Below are 22,998 nucleotides of genomic sequence, written 5' to 3'. Positions count from 1 at the left end.
TTTGTTACCATATGTATAAATGTGCTCTTCTCATGTTTAGTACAGAAGCCTTAAAAGAACACAATTAAATACATTTTGTTTTCTCAACTTTTTCGAGATCTTGACTTATTTTTCTCATTATCTTGATAAAACAAAGTTTGTTATCTTGAGATAATGAGAAAATTAAGTCAGGATCTTGAGAAAACAAGTTAAATTAAGTTGTTATCCCGGGACAGCAGAGAAAATAAGATGTATTTAAATATGTCCTTTTAGGGCTTCCATATATTAATCCATGTGACGCACTTTTTTTAATTGCGCCGGCGTTTATGCGCGTGGGTGCTTACCAAAAGAAGACTCCATATTGCTTCGTCAGGTGTAACGTAACACGGTATTATTTAACACGTACACAGTCCTAAATTAAGCCCATTGATAAATATCACGACAGGACAGGCTAAGACGTCTTCACACGGTGTGGAGGTCCCAAAGGATTCAAACACAGAGGTAAGTGAACAAGTTAACACCAGGAAGGTAGAGCACCTGTGTGGTCTGTAATTAAACCACAGAAAGTAATTAACCTGTGTGTTTACAATGCGAGGACCTGCAGGTACAAATGGAATTCTGAATTATTCATAGTGTGAGTGGAACTTCTGCACTGCAGTAAAATGCAAACATATGGAAAAAAGTACAATAACTTGATGTGGGCTAACCCAAAAAAATGGATAAGATTGGAGAACTGTCAATATTTTACTATAGGAAGCTAAATGTAGTGTTTTGGGTGTTCAGCAAGAAAAAAAAGTTTGTTTTTATTTGGCTATATATCTTCTCTCAAACAAACAAAAGATAGCAGATAGCACGTGTTTTTAACATCACTTTTATGGTAAATGCATGTCTATAACTCAAAATGTAAAACAATGGAGCATGTGACATTTGTAATTGAAATACCCTTGTGTAAGGATAGTGTGTGTTTTTTTTTTTTTTTTACATCATACCCAAGTGCTAGGTTGTAGTGATGTAAGGATACACTCAATACAATTCGAATCCCAATTTTTGGTCCACAATACGATTCACTCACAATTCTCTAACGCTTTTCAAGAATACTGGATTGAACTCAAAATTTAAAAAACTATTATTTTATTTCAAGTTGAAATATATATATATATTTTTCTCTATATTTCTTTGTAAACAAATTTTTAAGGTGTTTTGTAACTCAAATAAAACCACTGCACACTTTTTTTTCAGTACCTTGCAAAAACTAAAAATGACTGCACAAAAATACCTTGCTGGAAAATTTCAGAACAATTATAGAGAAATGGAAAGTGAACGATTCCCAAATGAAAGTTTTAAATATTAAAACAAATGAGGTAAAAATCTTTAAATAAAATTAGGGATGTAAATTACAAGTATTCCCCTTGATCGATCTTTAGAAAATGTTAACGATCAATTGTCGTTTAATCATTAAAAAAACAGAAAAGTTTTCCATGTCAAAAAGAATGCCAAATGCGTTATTTCCATAGACTGTATAAAATATGGACGTAGTATCCGTGACGTCACCCATCTGTTTCTGAACGCTGATTTGAAGCCAATCGGCTGCGGCAGCCATATTGCTGCTGTCGAGCCAGTGTGACGTAAAGAGGCGGGCTTTGAGCCTCCTAGCCAACAGCTGCAGTGTTCCTGCAGTCAGCTGTGCCTCTCATTGGAAGACTAGTAATCTCAATATCCTTTCGAAATTGCCGCATTAGAAAAAAATTCACCCCCCTCCCAGTGAGAGGACATCGAGAAATGAGCTATTCAGACTACACTCATCTTTTGTACCAGGCTGTAAACATGTTTATTAATGCTGCAAAGATCGTCTTTTCCCCATTCATGTGTATGTGACTTCAGGTACTTCTGGAGCCAGCCTCAAGCGGCTCCTCCATGAACTGCAGATTTTAACACTTCCGCATTGACTCATATTTTTAGACCGGAGGTTGCCGCTTGGTTATTCTCCTTAAATCAAAATTTCCTTCATGACACAATGTATATAACTGACGGTATTAAACAGCGATTTTAATCCACCCTTATTTTGATCGATTTTTACCGATTCGCGATATATCGTTACATCCCTACAGTTGAGACATTGTGTAACTGAAATAAACATTGACAGATTATTCATATATTTATGTTTTTCTTTACATAGAGGAGCAGAATTGAAGACAGCACAACAACCAATACTTCCACTGGCCTGTCGCTTCTCAAACCTGAGTAAGTAAGCCCTTACCTGTTTGTAGATTTTGTTCTCCTGTTAAGAAAAAGAAGAAGAAAAGGCTTCGCACATCAACTTCAAAAGACACGTGCGTAGGAGAAAAGGGAGAAGAAGCTCACAAAATCCAAGTTACAAGAATCCTGCACACTCCGTCCAACTTGCATATAAAATCATTTAATTGCAACTATGTTATATGGAATTTGGACAGTGTGCGGGATTCTTGTAACTCGTTCTCCAGTTAAGAAAACTTGGATAAATGAGCCTTGTAGTTCAGCATTTTAAGAGTTTTTCAGGCCCCTATTAATAAAAAGAGCTCCATGTTGTGTTCTTCCACATATGTTTTACCCCTACGCCTCCCAGAGACTGATTGTTTTTATCTCCAGATTTGAGTATTAACTTTGTGACCTCTCATCGTGATGTTTGTCAATCATTTTGTCACAACGTCATTCATGTGTATCAGGGTTCTCCTTGGAGGGTGGTGGCTGTCTTCTTTTATAAATGTAGCAATTTGCATTTGATGCTTGTTGCTATTAGCATCAGAGCAGAACCAGTTATCTTTTTAATTGACACACAATAAAGCTGCAATAGCAAGTTAGCTTTATTGAAAACAGTGTGTTGGTTTGGAGAAATGAAAGTTCAACTCTTTGTTTTTAGTTTGTAAAATGTTACTTTGCAACATTTATTTTCTCCTCCTTTTATGTTTTGACTTGGACATTTCTGCAGCTTCATCTCTTTCAGTCAGACATGAGAGTTGTGATATGTTCCTCTTCATATCACACTATAGCTTTAAGCAAAAACTAATCCAGAACTACTAGTCCTTGGATGTGATACAAGCCAAACACAAGACGTGAAATAAAAAGGGTAAAACTCCAAGTATTACACTTTTCAACAAAGATTTAATGAGACATAAAATTCAGTCTCAGCTTGTAAGAATGTTAAAAAACCACAGCGTCTCAGAGAACTGCTGAGGGGAATCGCTGAGGTGTGTTGAAATGTGTTTTCTCACTCTCACTCATACAGCGCTCCTCCCCTCCTCTCTGTGTGCCGCTCCTCTCTGTGCTGCTGGTGGTTTGGCACAGAGGCTGCGGGGTTCTAAGGAGAGATCTGGGCCTTGTAAATACTCGCATTATTAATCTTAATAGGAACGAGCCAGGACGGCTCTGGAGGTGTCTCCGCCTCAGACGCAGCAGACCTGCTGTAAATCCCTGAGACTTTGTTCTCCATGCGTCACTCTGTAAATCTCTCACTACCTACATCCCAACTCCCGCTCTCTCACTGGGGCTTCACTCTGCTGCCTGTTGTCTGCTCCATACAGGGATTTAGTTGGCGGTGACAGCAGATGTGTGAGTAATAATTAGAGTGATGTATATATCATTTTACAGATGAAGAGGGCCGTGCTCATGATGTGGTTAGGACAGATGGCAGTGCGTTGGTTGGTTTTGAAGTTGCCCTTTGTGTGAGTTAGTCATACAAGACAGAATGCATGAAATTACTCCAACGATGATTTTGCTCATGTCCTGGTTTCATCCTTGTTTCATCATTTGTTGCAGGATTAGATTATGCAGACCAGTTCCTGTGTGTAATTAGTTCTGGGGGTGTTTCTATAAGTATGTCCGACAGTATAATGCAGGTGAGAAACAAAGCTAATGCAATACTTTAACTTCATCATTAAATCACACATCTGGCCTAATTTCCCTCCATGTTCGTGCTGGTCACATGCTACAAACGTCATCACTTCTGCATAGTTGCTCAAATGTATAACGGCCAAATTCCACCGGATCTGTGTCTGATCCGTCCAGATCTGATAGGTTTCTGTTCTAATCAATGTGTTAGCTTCGCTCCGTTGTGTTCTAGCTGCATCGCTGATCTGGCAGGTCGTAGCCCTCTGGATCAGATACGTAAGACTTCTATTTTTGCAGGATGCTGGAGCATGAAGCATCAAACTCAACGGAGCAGATCAAGCAGGACCATAGACTGTATAAAATATGGACGTAGTATCCGTGACATCACCCATCTGTTTCTGAAGAGCTGTTTTGAAGCCAGTTGTCGGCGGGAACCAAACCATCTTAAATTTCCCCGTTGTGGGATGAATAAAGGATTATCTTATCTTATCTTATATTGGATATGCTGCAGTCAACCTAGCTGCTGTCGAGCTAGTGTGAGGCAAAGAGGCGGGCTTTGAGCCTCCTCGCCAACAGCTACAGTGTTCCAGCCTGTCAATCAAGTCAGCTGTGCCTCTCATAATGGAAAACTCATAATCTCAATATCTTCGAAATTGCCGTGCTATGAAAAATTTTCCCTCGGTACAGTGTGTGCCGATTGAGAAGTTAGCTATCCAGACTACACTCATTTTTTTGTACCAGGCTGTAAACATGTTTATTTCTGTTGTAAAGATCATCTTTTTTGAATTTGTGTGTATGTGGTTTCCAGAGTCAGCCTCAAACGGACACTCGAGAAGCTGCAGTTTTTAACACTTATTCATTGGCTTCAATTCTCGCGGCCAGAGGTTGCCACTTGAACGGGACAGGAAGTCAGGCACCAAGACAAAATGAAAAGATTTGGTTAATTTTCAGAATGAAACACTCTGCGTTATCGCCAGCGGAGCCAGGCCTGGAGTGATCAGCTCAGAGGTTTTCAGACGACGATGAAGACGACATGGATGAAGAGAGGAGTCTGATAATCGTTGATTCCTACTGATGTAGGAGAGAGCATGGAGCTGATTGGAGACGTAGCAGACACGGATCTGGTGAAAGTCTAGTGTAAGGCGACTGGCAGGGAAAACTAGGGTTTAAGTCAGGGTGAAAATTTGCGTTCACAGATGAAGCTCACTTTGAACATTTCAGGAAGTTGGGAGAAGTTTTGTGCATGCGTGAACACAGGTCAGATGAAGAAGCTTAAACAACCTGCTGATGGAGATGCTCATCAAAGTGTGCAACACTGGAAGTACACACTTGTGAAAGGCAGGCCACTGAAGGAGAGAGAGAGAAGAAAACACAAACACACCAAGCGAAGAACATTCATACAAAATTAAGACATTAACACACATCATGGGGAGTCAGGGGGAGGGATTGTGACACAACTGTATACCAATGATTTGAAGATATTATTTTGCATTCTGATAAACAATATGTCTAAGAGATACACAATATATCACATCTTAAACCTGCTGCATTTACAGGCAAACACTGAGGAAATTCAAACTCCAAATCCACACATAGTGGCACAACAGACTCACATTAAACTCAGTTGGTGGTCTTACTACATTAGCCAACAATGGAAAACATTCTCATTTCCTCTGAGAGTTGTGATTGGAGTACTGATTAAGCTGTCTACGTTCTCTGCTGAAGTCTTCACAACACGTTACTGCACAGCTCTCTGAACACTGACAGCAGGTTTAGATATCTCTCTTCACTCTGGAGCCCAGGGACCCTTTGTAGTCCTGGTTGCACAGACCTCAGTTAGCTGTGTGTTTTTGGTCCAATTATTAATGTCATATGAGATCGAGTGTAATTTTGTAATCTTATCAGGTCCGCAGTACAAGCCTGCTTTAACAGCTGGTGTAGATCTCACTGTTACTCCTCCTGTCAAGGTCTGATACTATTATCTTGGCCTGTAACAATAGCTGGCTTCAGCCTTGACTCTGGTTATGAGACAAAGAGAGTGAGCATGAGCCAGAGTGCAGCATGCATTGCAAACAAAAGAAGCCTGTCTGGGGATCATTTAGAGCAGAGCGTTAGATTTTTACACCAGTATCAATGGCTGAAGGTCCTGAATACTAAACCCTGAGAGGAGAGGTTCAGTCGGGGGTTTCACCAATAAGCCTTTTACTGCTCACCTGCTCCATGCAGGAAAGATAGAGGAAAAAGTATGCCGTTGTGAATAGATTACCCTGCTACTTAGACTCACTGGTTCGTGACTCCTTGTTGTGGTGCTCATGACATGAATGAGTTAGATATGAACAGAAGTTAGCTTGCAGAAGAAGAAGTCTTTTGGTTTTGAAACCAAAAAAAAAGAAAGAAGAAGTAGTGAGTTATCTTCACCTGCGATGACTGGACATTTTACAGTTTTTCTGTAGTTCTGTAAATCCGATGTACAGATTGAAAACATTGTTACATCTTAAGGCTGATTTATACTTCTGCGTCAAATCGACGGCGTAGCCTACGCCGTAGGTCCGCGTAGCTCCCGTACCTACGCAGAGGCCTACGCACGTAGCTGACGTGCACCTCCTCCAAAATGTAACTACGCGTAGAGCCGACGTGGACCGCAAGCTCTGTGATTGGTCCGCTCGACGGCTTTGTCTTTCCCGCATTCACAGCACTTCCGGGATCCCGGACATCGGCCAGACATCGGCCACACATCGGCCGTGTATTTCATCTCCTCCTCTCTATTCTTCATGTAATAATGTCTGTATGATAAACAGCAACATGTATCAGCTGTAGATTAACATAACACACTCTGAATCGATGTGGAAAAGTAAACAGAGATCGTAGCAGGACCGGAAGCAGGCGACTGGCTATTAGAGAGACCACACTGCCCTCAAGCGTTTCGGAGGAGAATTGCTGCGCGACACGGACACATCGACGCACAAGTATGTGGGGCTCATGTCCGCGTCAGCCCCTGCTGCGTAGGGGCGACGCAGAAGTATAAATCAGCCTTTAGTGAAAGCAAACCAACATGCAGTGAATCACTATAACTGTACATTAATTCTGCACTTTACCTTTTTGAGGGCCTTTTAGCTAGCTTGTATTCTTTAGGTAATCAGACATCTTGCAATATATTGAATATCACGGAGTTGCTATACTGGGATGTTATCGTTATCATGAGCAACACATCACATGTCGTATTGTGAGTCAAACCCATAGACTGTATGAAAACGGACGTATTATCTGTTACGACACCCATCTGATCCTGAGCGCTGATTTAAAGGCAATCATCAGCGGATGCCATGTTGGAAATGCTGAACTCAACCTAACTTCGTCCGAGCTAGTGTGAGGTAAAGAAGCAGGCCTTTTAGCCTTTTCGCAAACAGCTACAGGGTGACGCCTGTCAATCAAGTCAGCAATGTCCTTATTTGGGCAAAGCTGGTAAGTTTAATATCTATGAAAATACTGAGTTATAAAAAAATTCACCCCAATACAGTGTGTACCGATAGAGAACTTAGCTACTCAGATCTAAACCGTTGTTTGCACCAGGCTATAAACATGTTTATTATCGCTGCAAAGAGCGCCTTTTTTTTCATTGGTGTCTATGTGGTTTCCTGTGTTTCTGCAGCCAGCCTCAAGCAGACACTCAATGAACTGCAGTTTTTAGCACTTACACATCGGCTTCATATTTTAAGACCAGAGGTTGCTGCTTGGTCAAACCCCCACCTGTGTCAGAGATAGCGTCTTTCTTGTGCCTCCAGTCCCTCTACTTCACCAACAGTGTACAGTCTCCAGCTGTGGACTTCAGTGGTGGGGTGGAAAAGGTCTTTTTTTTAAAGTGGGTTAAGCCCGTTAATAATCCTCTATCATCTTGTCCATTACCATTACCAGTAAACTCATTCTTGAATACGTTTAGTCTCTTTTACAGTTCATAAGGTTGAGGGCAACTGCAGGAGTATTAACCTAGCTTCCTCTGGAGCTAAGGCAACCACAGGAAATCCACAGAAACAAGGGTGAGTTTCTAACTCCCCTCTGAGAGGTCCAGGCTGGAGATTTAAAGACTGTACCTTCCTGCTGTGGGGAGCCAGTTCTTGCCCCTAAGCCTCCCCGCTGCACAGTAAATGTATAAAATAGAATGTTCCTGGTGCTGAAATAGAGACATTTTGACCTTTGATATCAATTTAAAATTTCTGTATTTTCCTTCCTGCTCATCTGACGCTGTGGTGGGTATGGCCAAGCTAGAAATTGCTGCCTCTGCTTCAGCCGTCTCCTCATCCAGTCCAAAGTGGCCGACCGACTGCGTCAGTGGGCTGAGGCTTTATTTAGAGACGGCCATTGTGTCAGACTGTTTGGCCGTGTAAGCATTACGAACATTCAACCTACTGTAATTACAGACCGGCAATAATTTGTGGCTAGAGCCTCCCATCATTTTCTCATTCCTCACCCTGGCCAACACCAGCCCACCCATCAACCCACTCCCCTCCAACCCCCTTCGTCTGAAAAACACAAACAACAGATGGGCTGTGCCAAGGAGACTGTGCCTGCTCCTGGTCATTACCACAGTCAGGAGTCAGGGAGCAGTGGGAGGGTTGAGCTGCTTGGGTTGCAGATATGTAAAGTAACCTAGTGGCAAAGAGGGTATAGGCTGTTCTACCTGGCACGTGTCGTTCTTGCTGCTCTCAGCACCTCATAATGCCTTTATAATTACATTCCTACCCAGCTGAAGCGTGGTACTTGATCACAGCACTTTTGTTCCAGCAGCAGTCCAAACCTGTGTTAGAAACACTGGGTTGGATAGCAGTGGAGGATATACTTCTGAAGTGCCAATACCAAAATGTCATAATACATCATAATGAACTCTTATCTTTATATCCTGTCAAACAGAGAGCTGTCTTAGCTCTATGATCTGTCAAACACTTATTCAAATGAAACAGCTTTTTCAGGGCGAGTCTCTGGTGGAGCCGCTGACGACTCATAGCCAGTTAAATGTGACAAGTAAATCCAAAATGGGGAGAAAAGCATGGACTGTACGGACAAGGTGGAAATGGATCATTGGTTTCAAAGAGGAAACTAATATGGGAGTACCTTAAACCTACAATCATTTTAATGGCCACCAGGAGGCGATAAAAAAAAGTCAGATTGGAAAAAGCCTACTTCTTTGATTATTCAATACCTCAGGACATGTTATCCCAATGAGATATTCATAGATTTCATATCCTCCTCAGTACAGGACATATTTCTTTTTGGTGTGTCCAATTTAGAGTAAACTGACTAGAAGACCACAGACTTTACATGTGATTTACCAATCACTATAGTTCCCACGATGTCAGAGTAACTTAAATGAAATATCAGTTAAAGTCAAAAACAAAAATGAACTCCTAAGCACCCAAAACTAGTTAACTTGTTTATCTTCATTTCCAACCTGCAAATCATGCTAGTACAGAAGTAATCACTGAGGACAGACCAACATTTGACAAACTGTTAATAGTAATGGGGGCTAAAATAAATATTTCCTCTGAATTATTATTTATAATCCAGAAATGTGTGGTGATATATTTTGACCGAGAGTGTGTCCTTTTGTCTGTTATCTGATTTTCTTATTTTAGACATTTTTTGGACGTCTGTGCAAAGGTGTGGACGTGTTTGTATGTGTTTAAGAGCAAAACTGCTTTGAAACTAGGGGGAAAATGTCTAATTTGTCTTTTTTCATCAATCTGTCTTCTTCACCAGCACTCTATCTCATTACTCTATCTCTGTGTCTATCAATCACGGATGCTCTCTATCTCTCTACCTCTATCTGTGTCATTCCCTTCCTCTTGCTTGGCTCCTCTTGCTTGGCAGCTTAGGGTTTAAAATATGAGTGAAATAGCAAAAAACTTTAAAAATCTGGCCTGTCCTGTAACCAGGGGGTACGGGCATTGGCTTCACACGCGCAGGTTGTAGAAATAAAAAAATCCATTGAACGCTGATTTGAAGTGTCTTTGGAGGTTTATTACAAAAAGGGAAGAAACAACTAATGAACAAAATTAAATCAATCTTTTCGTAGTAGAGATAAACTGGGGGAATGTCGTGAGTCTTTTGTCCTGCGGTCAAAGACGGTATGCGCCGTGACCCGTCTCCTCTCCCCTCTGTGCCATGCGCATCAACTTAAGTACTAGCGCCCTCACCACCTGTGGAGGGCGCAGACGAAATTAAAAGGCAAAAGACAAAAAATGCAGAAAATGTACGAACTATGCAAATAAGAAAATAAACTACTAGAATAAACTAGAATACGGCTCCTACAATGAGTATAGATCTGTTTTTCATGAACTTTGGTGCTCTTTTAAGCTATGGAACATACAAATAACTATTTGTAGCATGTTAAAGCACGTGGGTTCAAAAGTTTTGAATTGAAATAATTGAAAAGTATCTAAATAATTGGCAACCTCACAAGTCACTACTACAAAACCTGAGGTGTGACAATTATGTATCCCCACTGTCACCAACATATGGCCACTTCTCCCTCCAAAAATCAAGATGACAATATGGAAGTTTCAGAGCTGGACAAAACTGGACAAAACATATACAGTGTATCTCTACAAGCCAAAAAGATAAGATTCGTAATAGTACCCTGGAGACAGTCAGTAACCTCAAACATCAGATGATGGAGATGAATATTTCATTTTAAATTGTAGAGAATAAAAAAAAAAACACTGTAAAGTTAAAAAATGAGTCGAAAGATAACAACAGTTCCCTTAAAATCGTGATAGAAATGAGAAGTACACTGCTTGAGGAAATTTACTTGACCTACAGTAACCCTTGGCTATTTAATTTGAAAATGTATTCATATAAGGCAACACACAGGCGCATATTACTTCGATTATAGTATTTAAGCATTTATTATAGGTCTTCGTGACATTGTCGTGGTGAAATGTCAAAGACTTGTTAAAACACTGAACCAGAGTCTGCTGCAGGCATTTCAGTCACTTGTATTTAGGTTTGTCTTCATTCTAGGAAATACAAAACGAAAACGTGTTGTTGTCTAGCATTGGTTCGTTGCCAGGAGCCGGTGTGTGATTTTTTTTTTTGATTTCTTGATTCTTGTGTTGTGCCTCACGAGGACAGAATGCTTGGTAGGAGCTGGCATCACACAACCTTATTTTATTCCAGCAAACATTGGCTTTAGCTGAAAGCAGAGGGACTCATCTGGGATGAGAAGTGGCATGAAATAACCCAAATAGTAATGGCTCTGTTGGGGGATGATACTATTTGCACTACATAGGAGGTCTTTCTATTTCATCTTCCCAAAGTCGTTTTGTTTGAGGTTATAGAGAAGCTTTGTTATCAGAAAAGGATGTAAAAAATGGGGAGTATAAAACAAAGCATGTCCAAGCTTTAGACTCAGCCGTTTGAACGTGCTTATGTTCTTACTATTGAGAGACTGAAAATAACAACAGTTTTTCCACCTGGAGAGAAGAAGATTGTTATATTAGAAATAACTAAGTTATATTTTTGGGGCATTTTTTTGCCTTTAATGGACAGGACCGCTGAAGAGAGACAGGAAATGTGAGGAGTATTGGGTGTGGGAGGACATGCAGTAAATGGTCGAGGCTGGAATCGACCCTGCGACCTCTGCGACGAGGGCTATTGCCTCTGTATATGGGTTGGCGCTTAGACGCGGATGTTAGCACTGCATACTTCTGCATCGATTTGTCCTGTCTCTCTCAGCAATACTCCACCCAAACGCTTGACGGCAGTGTGGTATCTCCGAGAGTCAGGTCGCCTGTTTCCGGCCCCGCTAGGTTCTCTGTTAGCTTTTTCAAAGCAATTGAGAGCGTATTATGTTAATGTAGAGCTGATACATGTTGCTGTTCATTATACAGCAATGATTACAGGGAAGAATAGAGAGGACATGTCTGAGGAGATAAAATAAACGGCCAGGAAGTGATGTAAATACAGGAAATACAATGCAGCTGAGCAGACCAACCACAGGATGTGCCGTTGCGTCAATTCGATGTGTAGTTATATTTTGGAGGAGGTGCACATTGGCTGCGTGTAAGGCCTCTGCGTAGGTATGGGAGTAGGGGTGGGAATTGATTAGATTTTATCAATGTCAATGCCATTGTCGATTCTGCTTATCAATCTGATTCCTTATCAATTCTCCTAACGATTCCTGAGTATTTTTTTGAGGGGAAAAAAGTAGTTCTACACCGTCAACATATTCAACTTGAACATACTGAACAATAGGTTGACCTCATTCTCGGCCATGTGAGTCCTGACGTGGCCCCTCGAGCCTGGAAGGTAAGACTTTGAATTTGGAGAGGAAAAATGTTTTTCCTCCGGGGGTCATCGCAGAGGTATTTTACCCGCTCTCTGTGTCTCATTTTAGGTCGTGTGAGTCCGGACGTGGCACCTCGAGCCTGAGGGAAAGCGTCCAGACTCCAAAAGGGGACAGGTAGGCGGGGGTTCGCCTCCCTGACGCGAACATGTTCACATGGAACCCTTCTCCACTTTGGCCCGACGCAAACCCCAAGCTTCGAGGCCGAGTCGACAAATGCTTCAGCATATTTGAGGTATTTGCACCTTTACATGAGATGACAGCATTTCACTGATTGCACATGGCATTGTTCTCATCTCTTTTACTAAAATGGAGCCACGCTTCTTTCGAACTTTCAATCTTCACTTTAGATTGGTTTATATTAGCCTTCAATCCCTTCCCTTTCGCTACATTTTATTGTTACGGGATGGAGCAATAAGTAGCACAAATTCAAGAGAGACGCAGAGACTTCTTTTGAAGCCTCACATAATGTAAAATGTAGTGAATGTTGATGCACCAGCTGCAATCAAGGCTCACAGTTTTAGAAGAGAGTGGCTGAAAGACGTTGACTGGCTCTGCTTTGAAAATGGCACAATGCAGCGCGTTCACTGTTAAGCCGGTGGGATGGTGGATGCGTTCGGTACGCATTTAAGCGGGAGAGCTTGATCAAACATGAATAGAGTGCCAAACACAAGAAATGAGGAGGAGCATGTGGCAAAGAAGGATTCAGAATCAGGTTTCATTGTTCAAGCTTTTATTCGTCAGGATGAAATTAAATGAAATATCGTAGTTGTGCTTAAAGTTTTCTTTAACTTTGGAAAGATGTTAGCACCAGTAACTACCAAGTCAAAAAGTGAATCTTGAGTTCTGTGAGGAAAAGCCAGCAACTTCAGCATATCTCATCTTTCTTACATCCCGTAAAGAGAAAGGTCGGCCTCCCCTTAATCCAACGGCTCTGTTCTTTCTATTCAGTAGATGAAGTGAGAGATCTGAGCGGAGCCCGAGCTACTCTTGGAACGTGCTGTTTCAGAAACCTCGTCGATGCCAAGTGCGCACCCCTAACTGCTACCAGATGTACAATTATAACCACTTTCAAACACCAGGGCTCTCTCTGTGGGCAGAGGAAAGAGGGAGATAAACTACTTGGCAAAATAATGAACATTCTGTAGAAATATTTATCTGTTTCAGCTCATAACTGCTTTTTTAATTTGTGTATTTTATCCTTTCTAAGACCTAGATTGTGTGTTCTGAACCACACAAACCAACACAGAAGTCAGTCTGTTTTATAAGCTAATTATAGCCCTCACACACCCTCTGAATAAGAGAGGGTGTATTGATTTTCATCCAGCTCATTATTGAGGCCGATTGAATGAGCCAGATTCCTTCCTCTGCTCTGAGAGTAGGAAAAACAAATTCTAAACAGATTACGAACCCAGTTTATTTGTCTCTTTTTGAGCATATAATATTCATTCAAGTTGACATATAGTTTCCTGAGCCTGGCCAGGAGATATACGACCTCATCCATCTTGTCAAAATAATTAGACTTGCCTTCGTTGAGAAGACGGCGGTGGAGTTCATGGGAAGTTTTAGACAGAGATGGGAGAGGGGAGATAGAGAGAATGAGAAGCATGTGTTACAAATGATGAGGAATTCCCCTTCCCCTTCATATTCTGAGTTTTTCTTAAATGTTAACCACCAACCCCATGAGCTGGTGATCATAGAGGGGTGGGCTGTTGGAGGTGCTGACATGTTGACAGTTGGCTTAGCCGCACTCTTGCTTAGTACCCCCACTAAGCCTGCTATCTGTTAAAGGAGTGGCATATAGTGGTTCCACTTGTTATTCATAGTTATAAAAAAAAATAGTCCTTGTTTTTTGACAAAGCCTCTATAATATCTCTACTTGTCAAAGTTATATTTTTGAGCATTTTTGCCTTTAATGGATAGGACAGCTGAAGAGAGGAAGTGTGGGAGTATAGAGGAGGGGAGGACATGCAGTAAATGGTCGTGGCTGGTATTGAACCTGCGACTTCTGCGACGAGGGCTGAAGCCTCTGTATATGTGGCGCGTGCTTAGACCGCTAGGCCAACGGCGCCCCTAACGTCTTAGTCTTTCAAAAACATCAAAATTTTGAAATATAATAGGCAGATATTGCTGCTACATCTCTAGATTGCTAGTGAAGCTAACGTTTGATGCAAAAGTTGTTGCTGTCTTTGGCTGACTTTTCGATGTTTTGATCTGACTTATTTAAAAAGTAAGTCTTGTAAAAGTATTCTGAAATAGTTTATAGCATAGTTTATACCACGGGTAGCTTACAAGAACAAACAACTTGTCTTAGTATTGAAGTGTAGAGTTTAATTTAAGGTTTATTACAAGTCAATAAAGGAAATTAATGTTCAATCAAAGTCACTAAATGGTTCCTGTAACCACTGTAATCATTCTTCAACTTTTCCTTGTTGCTAAAAATGCTAGCTTAAGTCAATAAAATATGCACTGGAACTCTAAAACAGCAGATCACACATATTGCACGAATAATTGCTTTAATCAAAGCTGGGGTTGGCAGTCAGATTTAGATACACTTTTTGTTATACTTGTTAAAATGATCTTTATGTCCCGATGGCAATCAGTACATAATGTGTTATTAAAAAAAAGAGGGAAAACCCCCCACCTTCTACAGCCAGAGTAAACCTGGGAAAACACCAACTAATCCCTGCCATCAGGAGCGAAATGATGAAACCAATTAAATCCTGTCCTGCCGTTCTGCCCGCCTCCTGCGCCTACATTTCATGTTTGTTTGTGTTTTCAACTTTCACTGTGATAATGTTTTGGTGTTTTCTTACCGCTGTGTGAGACATGAGTTGACTTAGTGCAAAACACAGACGATGTGCTGAGGACCAGTTTTGAATCAGTCACCATCTTATGGTCGCGAATCAGCGGCGCTCGTGCATGTGAGCGGGGGCGTCGTCTTGGAGGAGCTCCGAGTGGAGAAGGGGAAGGGGTTAGACAGAGTCTCGAGGAAATGCTACATTCAAATTCATGCTAGTTTTCCGTGACTACCAACCCCAGCTTTAAGGGAGATGTCTTCACTTTACATCCCAAATATGAAGAGCAGAGTATAGCTAACAAATATGCCAGACAACTTAAAACACTTCTCTACTTGTCAACTTTGAAAAGTCTTTCAAGGGTGAGACTAGATGATGAGTTTAAAAATGTAACACTATTTTCGTTAGCCAAAACTCTGGTAGCATTGTGCTCTTAAAGTCAAAACACATTGATGTTCTTGCCTTGATTAAGACTTTGTTTTATATAACCTGTTGCAAAATTGTATTTAGTCTAGCTGATGATGCATATCTTGCCTTAGCAGTAACACAGCTGTACAACTAGTAGCTTTTATGCACTTTTTGGTGTTATAACATTTTATTTATTAAGACTGTTGGTAGGACAGAGGTGGTGGCCTTTTGAACTCTCCATCACACTCAGACCAGGGATCATGTGACCTCAACGACTCACAGATGACCTGAACGACTCTCAGGAACTAGGTCAGTGACTCTCAGGAACAAGGTCAACAACTCTACTAACGACCCCATGTGACTACTAGCTGAGCTGAAGAAGTCTAACCCATGCATTACACTTCTGTCTATGTGTTCTGGGTTGTTTATTGCCACAAAAAAATAACTCCACATTCAAACATTTTTTTATGCTATAGTTGAGCTAAATACAGCATCCTGCATGTTACTGCATGTTATGTTTTTAGAGAAGTACATGCTGCATCACCTCAAATGTATCCTACCTGTTGCATCTATGTTATTTGAGAATCTGTGATGTTAGGCTAATCATTACCAGCAACACAAATCAAACATGGAGTTTATGTTTATTAGTGAGGATGAAACATCCTCAAATCTCTGAGCAGCAACATATAATGTCGTTTTCTTAAAAAAACGAACCCTTTTGCTTGTATTTAAGTTATTTGGTACCAAGCTGAAATTTAGAAACCTTTGTCCAGCATGTCTGTGTTCCCTGTGGCAATCAAAACGTTGTCCAGCATAACGACTGTGCCGAGGTTTGACCACATAACAAAACACAGCCTGTGAAAAACTATTATGTCGAATGAATGTGCTGTTTGTTGGCAGTGGCATAAAATACACACAGGCAAGCACCCAGGCTACAAAAAAGTGTGGCTATGCAAGCAAATAAAAAGCTGACTCAGCCAGACGCGGCTCACAGGTGTGCGACAGTGTGTATAGAAGGTGGACAGCGTGTTATTACAGGTGTGTAACCACATGTTGACGTACCCTCCCTCCTCTGCTGACAGGGTGTTATACGGTGCAGTCTCCTCTGACCCTGAAGGCTGGCTGAGCAAACTGCAACCAGTCACTGTAACCTAAGCGCTGCAGTGAATGGCATCATGATGTAGTCTCAGTGCTGTGGTGAGGAATGTAATGACTGCAAGGGGCTCAGGGAGTTGAAGCAGGGGACCTAAATCACTGTACTGAAGGGGGTGATTAATATGAATGAAGGTTAAGTCACTTAAAGTCTCCAAAAAGGAATGAGATGATTCCACAAAGTGAACATTTAACAACCTTTTATTGATTTTTGTCTGAAGGAAAGAAAATGATCACTCCTTTTTGAAAAGTAGCTTACCCTCTGCAGCCTCTTGTCATCACACTGTTGATTTAAAGAAACATTTGGGGTCCAAGGTTCCAGTCATCAGACAGGTCATTAAGATGAGCGAGTCATTTTACTGAGACTACTGATCATAGAAGTAAAGAGTATGAAATCTGAATTGCAGGGAAAATGATTCTTGCTGCTTAAATTTAACATTAGATGGATATTTAATTAGAATTAGTGTTAAGAAGCCCTTGAAAATGTTCTTTAAATACATAATGAGGTCCTTTTAAAGTAAAAGGCAGCCCACATTTAAAAAGGGAAGAAAACGTATAAGTTACTTTGAAAAATAATGTAAGTGAAAACATTTTTTTATACAATATATATGTTATTGGCATGACAAACTAAGACATATGTCTTTTTTTTATATAGAGCAAAATGAACATAAAATGCTACACTTTTAGAAATTAACAAGTTAGTACAAGTTTTATCATACTCAGAGAGTAAAGTAAGAATCTGCATAATGTAGATTATTATTAAAAATTGATGGAAGTTGAGTGCTGGTGGCCTAGTGGTCTAAGCGCCCCACATACAGAGGCCATAGTCCTCGTCGCAGAGGTTGCCGGGTCGACTCCCGACCGCTACCATGTACTGCATACTTCCCCCCCACATTTCCTGTCTCTTGTCAGCGGTCCTATCATAAAGGCAAAAAAAGCCCAAAAAATCTAACTTAAAAAAAAAAATGCTAGAAGTGCATTTGGTCTCATTTGATCGCAACAGTGCAACATTTAAAAAAAAAGGTTAATGTTATTTTTTTATTTTAATAAACATAGAAAAAGTACTGTAGATCCACAATAATTGGCTGTAAACCCAGTCCAGTTAATTTTGAACATTTTGAAACCAGTAATCCTCTTACTGAATTCTCGTGTATTTAAATATGTTTTCATAGCTCTGAATGTGTCAGTCTAATTATCTTAGACTTACCCTAACATATTAATGATTGCAAAACTAAAGCCAATTTAAGTCTGCCTTTCAATAAGCAGTTGAGCAATAGTTAATTAGCTTCAATGCAGATTTACTATTATTAAAGGAATGCCTTACTGATTATATATAGTATGAAATGGTTTAAGGCAGTAATGAGCTTCTCGATTTTTAAGACTTCTCTCCGCCTTTGAGAATAACATGAGTTGATAAATTAAAAGAGTTTATTACCCAACTGTGTTAAATAGTTGATTCTGATTGCTCAAAGCAATGCCATGAAAAAACAGATCACACATGTAAAATCAATTCCTGGTGCATTTCACCTCTGCCTGTTGACACTATGGCAATAACTTTAGGTTGTGTCAGCATTCTAAATTGTTAAACAATGTGGTAAAGAGTTAGTTTCCATCTCAGGTTGATCAAGGTTGAGCAAGAGTCTGCTTCATGTCTAGGTCGAGATTCTAATCCATCTAATCACCTCTTCACTATACATCCTTCTTTACATGACCTCTCCCTTCTAGAGTCTGTAAATTGATGCTATGAATTAACTACCTGGTGTGAACTGATTTCAGTGTCTCTAGTTTGTTTCAAACAATCTGCATAATGTGTTGTGTCAGTATGAGATTCTGCTGTTTACATTTTCATCTATTCTCAATCCAAGTTTGAGGAAATTAATCCCTCCAACTGACGCTTTAGTCACACCAGGCAGTGTCCCACTAAATACTCAAACTTGGAAATGTTAAGTGTTGCTGGCGTCGTGTTATAGTTATGACTCATGGCATGAGTAAGGCATAACAAATTGATAACTTCAAAACATCTTCCCTTTTTTTTTGCTCAGAGTGATAGTGACAGAATAGATTGATGTTTTTTCAAAGCTTTATCCATGAGATTACTGCTAATTAAATTAATATATAATAATTCTCTGAGCTGGCGCTGGCATTTCAACCTCTTGTCAGATCCAACACAACAGCAGGTTGTTTGTAGGATCTGAAATTGCAAAGTATAGCATCAGGGTTACATGATTTACCAGCATTAAGTTCAAATATACCAATTTACTCAGACTGACATGCTGCTTAAGTCCTTCTGTTGTTATCAGGGGGCAAAAATGCAAAAGTGTGAGAAAAGTGTACAACTGGGCACTACGTCCACATAGAGAGCAGATTCAGAATAATACCCGACTATATCAGTTTGCAGGGTTAAGCCTGATTTATACTTCTGCATCGAATCAACGGCTTAGCCTACGCCGTAGGTCTGTGTAACTCCCGTACATATCCAGAGGCCTACGCACATAGCTGACGCACACCTCCTCCAAAATGTAACTACGCATCGAATCGACACGGACCGCAAGCCCTGTGATTGGTCCTCTCTGCGGCATTATATTTCCTGCATTTACAGCACTTCAGGAACAATTTCATCTCCTTTGATGTTTCCTCTCTATTCATCCCTGTAATCTTTGTTGTATGATAAACAGCAACATGTATCAGCTGTAACATAATACAATAACAATTAATACATTAATTATGTAATTAACGTAATACACTTTGAATCTTTGTGGAAAAAGTAAACCGACATTGTAGTGGGGCTGGAAACAGGCAACCCAACTTTCAGAGAGACCACAATGCCCTCAAGCCTTAGCCATTGCTTGTCATCATGGACACATCGACACACAAGGCAAGGCAACTTTATTTGTATAGCAAATTTCACACACGAGGGCAACTCAATGTGCTTTACATTAAAACATTGCAAAGCATTGGAAACATTCAGACAGGCATAAAAGAACACAGTTAAAATGACAAATATAATAAAACAGAAAAGAAAAGGAAAATTAGAAATATGTAATAAATCAAATTAAAAAATGCATTTAAAGTGAGTTAAAATGAGCTAAGATAGGAAGGCAGTGGCAAATAAAAAGGTCTTAGTCTTTGATTTAAAAGAGGTGAGAGTTGGAGCAGACCTGCAGCTTTCAGGGAGTGTGTTCCAGATATGTGGTGCATAATGACTAAACGCTGCTTCACCATGTTTCGTTCTGACTCTGGGGACTGAAAGCAGACCAGTACCTGATGACCTCAGAGGTCGAGGTGGTTCATAAAGTAGTAGCAGATCAGCAATGTATTTTGGGCCTAAACCATTCAGTGCTTTATAAACCATCAGCAGGATTTTAAAGTCTATTCTCTGACAGACAGGAAGCCAGTGTAGAGATCTAAGAACTGGAGTGATGTGGTCTGCTTTTTTGGTCCTTGTTAGGACTCGAGCAGAAGCATTCTGTATGAGCTGCAGCCGTCTGATGGATTTTTTAGGGAGTCCTGTAAAGACCCCGTTACAGTAGTCTAGTCTGCTAAAGATAAATGCATAGACGAGTTTTACTGCATCCTGCTGAGACAGAAGTCCTTTAATCCTTGATATATTCTTAAGGTGATAGTAGGCTGACTTTGTAATTGTCTTAATGTGGCTGCTGAAATTAAGGTCTGAGTCTATGACTACACCAAGGTTTCACAAGTATGTAGTGTACACGTCCACGTCAACCACTGCTGCGTAGGGTCGACGCAGATGTATAAACCAGCCTTTACACTTTTTAGGACTCGCACATTCTCTGTGCATTATTTACTCTATGTTTGAAAGTTAGTCCTGGTCACTATTAGTGTTCATGTCAATGTTTTACAGTTTTTCCTAATCATTTAGTTCCATTAACATTCACTACTTCTTTTCTGCAATACAACAATACTGCTCTAATGTTCAGCATAGTGTGACAGACTCAGATTGGACAAAGCAGTCAGGCTAGGAACACATAATTATAAAGAGGCACATTTGAATATTGTTACAACTTTTATGCAGCATGAAACCTTCAATCAACCCTTGTCATCAAGCATTACCTTGCCTGCCCACCACACGCGACCAATTTGCATAAAACCTGCGTCCGGCCCTGCTCTGCCGGTCGCTTGTTGGGATAATTGGACAAATCATTTCAATCCAACCGGTAATTTAGTCATGCATTAGTCTGCTCTTAGAGGGCATGCATCCTGAGCCTGTCACTGTTTCACATTTTTAAATGACAAATGAAACAGCATTTGGATTTTTAGCAACACTACATTTGTTATTTGTCTTTGAATATTGCGGCTTCATTTGACACCATGTCATATGTTTTGTTGAATGAATGTTTGCTCTATGTGCTTCAGAAAGACAGAAACCTGTGAGTTCAAGAGAAGCAACATTTTCATTTCACAAAGGAGAGGAAGGTTGCCCAGTTTTCAGTGTTACCACACATCTTGTGGATGTAATTTATCCGTAAAATCCCTACATATAGTGTATTCAATGGCAGTGACATGCCGACACAAAACCTTTTGTGGTGTCAACCTGTCACCCCTCTCCTATTCTCCCTGTACATAAAGCTTATCTGAATTCTCTGCACCTTCAGTGCTGAAACGTTCCTCCTGGAATTGAATTTCCATTGATTCTGCAGCTCCTCTGACATGCCGGTTGTAATATGAATATCAGGAATCTGTGTTGGGAAATGTGTGTGTGCGCAGCCATTTTTCTTATTTGATATTCATAGGTAATGTTTACTCAGATTGTCAGCATCCATGTAATTCATCCAGATTTTGGCATGTCAAAGGATTCATAAATATGCATGAAACTGACAAATAGTCAAATTAAATATTGGCTCTTATTGAAGAAGGTCATTTTGTTCAGAAGTGTAAGTTAGGACTGATAACTAAAATGTGACAAATGGTGTTTAGTCAAGTAGAAAGGATTATTTTTCTCCACCTGGGATCAGTTGTTTCTCTATTGTAGTTTTCCTCTGCTGTAACCAAGTGGCAACCTCCGGTAGCAACAATTGAAGCCAATGCAAAGTTTTAAAAGCTGCACTTCATCGAGTTTCCACTTGAGGCTGGCTCCAGAAGTACCAGAAACCACGTACACACAAATTAAAAAAAGACGATCTTTACAGCAGAAATAAACATGTTTAAAGCCTGGTAGAAAAAACAAGTGTAGTCTGGATAGCTCATTTCTTTATCGGCACACACTGCACAGGAGGTGAATTTCATATCCCAGCACTTTCAAAGATATTAAGATAACAAATTTTCCATTATGAGAGGCACAGCTGACTTGATTGACTGGCGGGAACACCGTGACTGTTGGCAAGGAGGCTCAAAGCCCGCCTCTTTACCTCACACTAGCTCGACAGAAGTTAGGTTGACTTCAGCATTACCAATATGGCTCCCGCTGACGATTGGCTTCAAATCAGTGCCTCAGAAACATATGGGTGACATCACGGATACTAGGTCCATTTATTATATAGTCTATGGCTGTGACACAACATACTTACAAGTTAAAGCATCAAAATGTTGCTTTCACAACTCATGAGTAGAGCTTCTAAATTATGAGGCTTTGATTTAGATGAGTAAAGCTGACACATCAGTGCAACCATACTGACGTGTGCGTCAATGCATTTTGGCTGTGTCTGCAGACAGATTTTAAAGCCACAGGAGCATCCAAAACTCCAAAGTCGTCTCTCTTTCTCCTTTAACAGTGCCTCTGCCATTTGCGCTTTACAAGATCTGAGGCAGAGAGCAGAGTGCAAAGGAAGGTAGACACACATGGGATGACTGTCTCTGTAGTTCCCACTTTCCTCCAATCTGCCCCACTGTGTCTGAAACAAAACTACACCTTTTGCCTGCTATCGTTCCATACCGTCACAGGTCCACGATGATATCAAGACCCTTTTAGTACCTCAGTATCGTGAAATTATGATACTGTTACGTCCTAAATATCAACCAGATTTACTTTTGTTAAAATTTCTGTTAACGGGTGAAAAGTCCATAAGAAGAAGAAGAAGAAGAAGAAGAAGAAGAAGAAGAAGAAGAAGAAGAAGAAGAAGAAGAAGAAGAAGAAGAAGAAGAAGAAGAAGAAGAAGAAGAAGAAGAAGAAGAAGAAGAAGAAGAAGAAGAAGAAGAAGAAGAAGAAGAAGAAGAAGAAGAAGAAGAAGAAGAAGAAGAGTACGTTATTAATCCCCAGGGGGGGAATTCAATTTTTCCACTCATGTCATATTTGTTGTGGTCATGCTACACGCACAGTTTGGTGTACATACATACAATTGTGTGCACAAACATGCAGTGGACATGCACTTAAGGAGAGATGTCAGAATGTGGATGCTGCAATCAACCAGCGCAGTTAGGGGTTCGGTACTCAGGGGCATCTTGGCAGTGCCCAGGCAAGTGAACCAGCACCTCTTCAGCCACCAGTCCACTTGCCAGACT

The 22,998-nt window shown here is 40.5% G+C and overlaps 1 long non-coding RNA gene across 3 annotated transcripts in view; it reads left to right on the top strand.

The window, feature by feature from the left end:
- Positions 1-269: 269 nt before the first annotated feature.
- Positions 270-22,998, top strand: part of LOC117828278 — a 47,026-nt gene continuing 24,297 nt past the window's right edge. For 2 of the 3 annotated variants that reach the window (XR_004634377.1, XR_004634376.1), the window contains exons 1-3: positions 270-480; positions 2,156-2,220; positions 12,233-12,416. This is a non-coding gene — a long non-coding RNA (uncharacterized LOC117828278). The remainder of the gene's footprint in view (positions 481-2,155; positions 2,221-12,232; positions 12,417-22,998) is intronic. The other variant, XR_004634375.1, reaches the window with a different exon arrangement.

The sequence above is a fragment of the Notolabrus celidotus genome, chromosome 16 (genome assembly GCF_009762535.1).
Source record: "Notolabrus celidotus isolate fNotCel1 chromosome 16, fNotCel1.pri, whole genome shotgun sequence".
Taxonomy (NCBI): Eukaryota; Metazoa; Chordata; class Actinopteri; order Labriformes; family Labridae; genus Notolabrus; species Notolabrus celidotus.
The sequence above is the reverse complement of the archived record's forward strand: the minus strand, read 5'-3'. Positions and strand labels throughout refer to the sequence as shown.